The following is a 6591-nucleotide window of genomic DNA, read 5'->3' as shown; positions in this document are numbered from 1 at the left end:
TCTGACAACTCAATATCCTGGGGTACAAGATCTATAGGCACGACAGGAGAGGTGGTAAATGAGGAAGTGGGGTTGCATTACTAATTGTGGAGTTAGTTACTGCAGTAAGAATGATCTAATGAGGCTTGGTGGTTAGAGCTCAGGATCAAAACCATGAAGACACACCGCTGGGGATATATTATTGACTCCCAAACAAAAGAAAGTACAGGAACTGATATAGAACCAATTTACTGAGGTGTGCTAATACAACAATAGGATCATTATATTCAGGCATTTCAATTCCAAACATTCATTCGGGCAGTGATAACATTTTTAAGAGGGGATAGATGCCTTGAAATTTATTCCAGGGAGCTTCTTATGTCAACGTGTAGCAGATACAACAATGGGCGGGGCTGTGCTGGGCCTCACCGTGGGGAACGAAGCCAGTCAGATGTTGCAGGCAGGATTGGGGTGAGGATGAAAGGACCAGTGACCGTGACTCCTATGTCTTGAGTTTGCTGAGGAAAAGACCCAAAAATGTTTGAAAAATAAAAGTATTTTGGATTTGGGAGACCGATTTTATGAAAAAAATATGACAGGATCTGGCCAAAGTGCAGATGCTTCTGGGTGCAACTGTAGCAGAACAGTGTGGGGCGCGAGTTAGGGGGTCACTTGAGCAAAATGTAATTGATGACAGTGTCCGCCCAGCATGTTACACCGAAGATGCATTTTAGGAATACAAGCCCAGAGAACCTTGGGTGTCGACACATTTCTGAACAGAATTAAAAAGGAAAAATAAGCTTACAGCAGTTCCAAAGTGAGCAGGTCAACGGAGGTCCGGAAAGAATATAGAAAGTGTCGGGCTAAACTTATAAAGTCAGTAGAAGTGCAGAAGTGGTGGCGGGGAGTTAAAATATTCGAGGGTAGAGATGAGCAAGAATTCAAAGACATTCTTTCGAGTTATTAATTGGAAGAGGATAACGCGGGAGAGAATGGGGAGTGTTAGGGACCAAGGGGGCAGCCTGTGCACGGAGCCAGATAATATGTTAAACACTGACTTTCGTTCGGTCTTCAGTTTGAAGAAGGAGTTCCTGGTTTCAATGAGAGTGACCATGTGATCCTTGGGTGATTTGATACAGAAGCTGACAAAGAATTGGAAGTTTTTGCGGGATAGAGAGTAGGCAAATGTACAGACCAGGATGAGCTGCATCTTAGGCTGACGTGAGGAGATTACAGTCTCTTAACTTCTCATTTTTGTTTTGCCTCTGGCCACAGAGAAGGTGTGATAGGAAAGGATAATATCTAATATTGATACAACTTTCAGAGTGCTAGAAATACCGCATGGGGTTAAAGACCACCAAGTCTCACATCAGTGAGAGGGAAATCATGTTCGAAAATTCTTCAGGCTGTTGAGGCTGGCTCATTAAATATCTTTAGGATTGAGGCAGACTGATTTTCATACAAGGTTTTTGGGGAAAATGTAGTCAAGTGGAATGGGGCGATTATCAAAATCGATCTCATCGAATTGAGTGGAAAAGCAGACTCAGTAAGCGGATAGATATACTGTTGTCCCTATGTCAAATGGTATCATTTTTACAATAGCCTTGTATTCACTGGAACATCAACCTCTCTCGCTGTGGAGTGAGACACAGTTTGGAATGCAGTCGATGGATTCAAGGAATGAATAAATGCAGTACTCTTAGACAGAAAGGTCCAAGGGACTGTGACAACGCACCCCGCTGTCGGGGTGAAGATTACCATCAGCGCAGTTAGCACTACCAGAAGGAAAATCTCAGTAAGACATCTTCCAAGGCCAATCAGTGATCTTGGATGGAGAGCAGGTCGTCAGTGGCCAGGTGTCAAGGAGTGCTTAATGCCCAAGTGCTACATCACTGCAGTATCTCCTTCATTCCCTAACCAAAACTAAATGTGAAGGGGTAGAGAGACATGCGGTTGGTAGCAGAGTCAGTAGTAATGTTTGGCTCAAGAGGTTTTGGACAGCAGCAGCTCAGCGAAAACTACAGGCAAGCTCAAATAAAGTCCTTTCAACTTTTGTGTTGCAGCAATGGAGATTGCAGTTAGGACTGTTGAACGTTCTTCCTACGGGATGTGGGGAGCTCAGGGAAATTCCCACAGTCCCTGGTAACTGCACGTGTGGAAAATGCACCTAGCTGCAACTCCTGGGAGACCGTGTTCGGGAGCTGGAGCTGGATGCCCTCAGGATCATCTGAGATATTGAGAACTTCATAGATAAGAGCTTTCGTGTTGTGGTCACACCCAAGACTCGCCTCAATCATGTTTCTGTAATGACTATAATATCCCAGTCCCGCGTTAAGATCCATGCTATGAGTACATCAGGCTTACCTATCTGTCCTGTTGCATTTAAATAAGGGCAATTTAATCCAACAGGAGTCCTTGCTCCCTGTTGTTTCAAGACAGAGAGGAAGTTGGCGACCACCTGGAATGGCGAACGGAGTAGGCAGAGAATGCAGGAATCCCCTGTGGCAATTCCCCGCGAAAACAAGTACACCATTTTGGATACTGTTCAGAGGAAATACATTCCAGGGGAAAGCAGCAGTAGCCAGGTTGGTGGCACTACCATTGACTCTGGGGCACAGTGGGAAAGGGTAACAGTTAGCAGGACCTTAGAGATAGGAGAGTCGATTGTTAGAGGGACAGATCGGAGATTCTTTGGCCTCAAATGGGAATCCAGAATGTTGAGTTACCGCCCGGGTGCCAGGGTCCAGGATGTGTCCGAGCGGCTGCAGAACATTCTCAAGGGGGAGGGGGAGCAGCCAGAAATCATTATGCACGTTTGCACAAATGACACGGGTAGATGTAGGAATGAGGTCGTACAGAGTGATTAGTGAGAGCTGGGACAAAAGTTAAAAACCAGGACCTTAACGGCGGTAATCTCCTGATTACTTCCATTGTAATGAGCTAATGAAAGTAAGAACAGGAGGATATGGCAGATAAATAAGTAACTAAAGAATTGTTACGGGGGTGGGGCGCAGAGAGATTCAGATTTTTACATTGTTGTCTTTTCTGTGACAGAGTTGACCTGATCAGGAGGGACAGGTGGTGCATGCACTGGGAAGGGGACCAGTACTTGTTGGCGAATTTTGTCCATGCTACAAGGGAGGATTTAAACTATATTGGCGAGGAGCAATACCGTCATGATCAGGGAGGCAAGAACGAGGCTGGTAGGAGATACAGTAATCAGAAGCAATAAAGTGAAGAGACAGGTCAGGCTGGAACATGATAAGGAGTAAGGAATGCATGTTGGATTAAACTACTTTTATTTCTGTGCAAGAGGGTTGGCAGGTAAGACCAATAAACTAATGGCGTGGATAGGAACATGGGATTGGGATAATATAGCCTTTATAGAAACATGGCTAAGCGAGGGTCAGGACTGGCAGCTTCATGCATCAGGTACAGGTGGTTTAGGGGGGACAGGGATGGTGGAAGGAGGGGAGGAGGAGTTGAATTTCTGATTAAGGGGATTATCACAGCAGTAATCAGAGATAAAATAACTGACCAATCATCCAGTGAGGCTTCGAGGGTGGAGCTAAGAAGTAGGAAGTGGATGATGATGTCACCGGGGTTGTACTATAGGCCTCCAAAGTCAGCGTGAATTTGAGTAACAAATATGCAGGGAGAAGGGAGACATGCAGGAGCAATATGGTTGTCATAAGAGTGGATTTTAATTTTTGTAACAGACTGAGACTGCCAGAGTGTGAAGGGATTTGATGGTGTGGAATCCGATAAGTGAATTCAGGAAAGTTTCCTCCAGCAGTATGGCAGAAGGGGCAAAACTCAAACAACTCTTGGGAAACAGAGCAGGACAGGTGACTGAGGTGACGGGGGAGGGGGCGGAATTTGGGACAAGTAACCATCGTTATTAATTTTCAAATAGCTATGGAGAGGGACAAAGCTGGTCCACTGGTTGAAGTTCTAAATTGGGACAAGGGGAATGTTGATGGGATTGGACAGGATCTTGCAGGTGTCGACTGGAGTAATTTGTTTGCAGGTAAATGGCCCGCTGGCTAGTGGGAAGCATTTAAACGTGAGATAGCTAGAGTTCAAGGTCTATATGTTTCTGTGATGGTGAAGGGCAAGGTTGGCAGGAATGGGGAACTCAGGCTGACAAGAGATATTTAGGCATTGACTGGAAAAAAGAGGGATGCGTGGCTCAGGCACAGACAACTGGGATCAAGGGAGTCCCTGGAGCAACAAAAAGGGATACAGGAGTTTACCTTTAATAGAAATCAGGAGGGCGACAAAGTGGACATGAAAGAACCTTGTCTGAGAAGATTAGGATGAATGCAAAGAGGCACTTTAAGAATATGTGAGAAGTCTGGTTGAATTTAGAACACAGATGGCAAGCTGGAAGATTAAGTCCAATCCCAAGATCCTGTGCTTAAACAAAGTAGAGTACAACAGGATGAGGCAGTAATTTTTCAAAGTGCACAGCAGAATTATATATATTAGTGAAAAGGAAGGACTGTAGGAAAAGGAGTAATCTGCCATTTGTGTCTAAGGAAATAAGGGAGTCTATCAAATTGAAATAGAAGGCATACAAATTGGCAAAGACCAAGGAGAAATTAGGAGATTAGAAAAACTTTAAAGATCAACAAAAAGCTTGATGGGATTTTGACTGGGTCTACAAATGAGTAGCTATCCCCAGGGCAAGAATAGCAGTTTACACTGCTCGAGGAAACCTATTGCGTGGGGAACATATGGCCTATTTAATTGTTGAAGTACTTATCTGAAGAAGTCTGTCAGCATAGAGATGAACCTGATAAAGTTAAAAATTACATCGTGCTTGGAAAGCTAGTGCTTCCTAATAAACCTGTTGGACTATAACCTAGTGTCATGTGATTTTTAACTTTGTCCACCCCATTCCAACACCGGCTCCTCCACATGAGAATCCTGACAGACAGCCCCACCGAAACTGAAGCACCTGTCAAGTACTTGATTGGGCCATGGAGGTGTTGGGCAGGGGTGTGTTGTTTAAACACAAAGTGCTAACTTGAACTAGACTTTTTAAACTGCCGTTGCCACGGAGATAATCCTGACAACCAGCCTCCATTCAAAGCCACAAAGCACGTTAACATGGACTTGGCTGTGTCTCAGTACTTTTTCCAGTCACACTGAGGTTTGACATTTTCGCCCACGGACAGAATACACACCTTTCCTTCCAGATGAAAAGCCTAATGATATTCAGATCGGCACAGATCAATAACAATCAGATCTGAACATGAAGTTCAATTTGTATTTCTCATCTGTAAATCCACCCTTTCTGTACCCTACAACAGAAAAAAACAAGTCACCATTGTTAATACAGGATGGAAATTTATAAGACAATGATAGTATTAAATTGTAGTTTCCTTGTTCCCCCAAAGCTTTAAATCTCAGTCTCACAATTTCTCTCTCTTGTTAACTGAAATCCAAACCAATCCCGTCCCTCCTTTCCTCAGTCTCACAATCTCTCTCCTCGCCTTGAATTCAGTTTGCGAGCTGCTGTCTGCAGACTAAGAACCAAATCAATGAGTTTGACTTGGAGCCTCCAGGGTGGTGGTGAACCCTCCCCCCATCTCCCAGAACCCCCATTCTCTGATGAGAACCATTCTGCACACACTGGCCAAATCATATCTAGTTGAACTAAAATTAACTAAATTAGAACTCTAATTAGAGGCCCATCCTTGTCATTTTCCATAACAATCCTGACTATTCATAAGAGTTCTGACAACTTGCTGCAAAATGCTCCCCCATTGATACTTTGACCACTCGTCAGGAGATCAGGCAGAGGGCTATTCCCTTGGATCTAACCTCAGAAGAAAGAAGGAAGGGAGCTGCTAATGACAGATTAATCCCACACATCCACAGCCTCCCTCCCTGGCACTGATCCGCCCTGCACATATGCCAACAACTGGCCAGCACTGCGCCCGTGCACTGATCTCCCTTCTTACGGAACATGCTCTAGATCACACAGGAGCCTGGAGGATTGATATCAGTTGCTGCCCAATAGAGTGGTGGGGGCGGGGCTGGAGGACGGGAAATAATGGGATTGTAAACAATGAATGAATGTGGAGGACACTGGGGATGGACAGGTCAGTGAGGGACAGGAGCAGTGCAGCAGCAGGAGGGAATACTGGACAAACTGAGTAATGGGAGAGTTGACAGGAGAGAAACTACAGGAAGGTTCTGTTTGGAGACTCAGGCAGGGACAGCTGGGAGAAAGTATGGCCTGGTGGCTTGGGCAGGTTTTCTAATCATCCTCTTATAAGCCGCTGTTACCAAACTCTGAACCCTATCCTCTTGGTCCAGAGGAAAGGACACTACCACCATTTCATAGTGGGGTGGTGGAAAGAAAGGAAGATTTGCTCAAACGCACTCACATGGAAACTCCATGAGCTCCTCGTACTTACTGTCTACGGTGGGGATGGAGGAGACAGAGCAGGTGGGAGGGGTAGGGATATAGGGCCTGCCTTTCAAAAGGAACTCACTTGTGTTGGTGTTATTAACAAGACTCAATACACAGTCACCAACACAAAGCTGGTGTACGTGAATGTTATCCAGAATATTAACTCCTATAACTGGGTGACGCAG

This window comes from Chiloscyllium punctatum, chromosome 16 (genome assembly GCF_047496795.1).
Source record: "Chiloscyllium punctatum isolate Juve2018m chromosome 16, sChiPun1.3, whole genome shotgun sequence".
NCBI classification, from domain to species: domain Eukaryota; kingdom Metazoa; phylum Chordata; class Chondrichthyes; order Orectolobiformes; family Hemiscylliidae; genus Chiloscyllium; species Chiloscyllium punctatum.
This window is presented reverse-complemented; position numbering follows the sequence as displayed.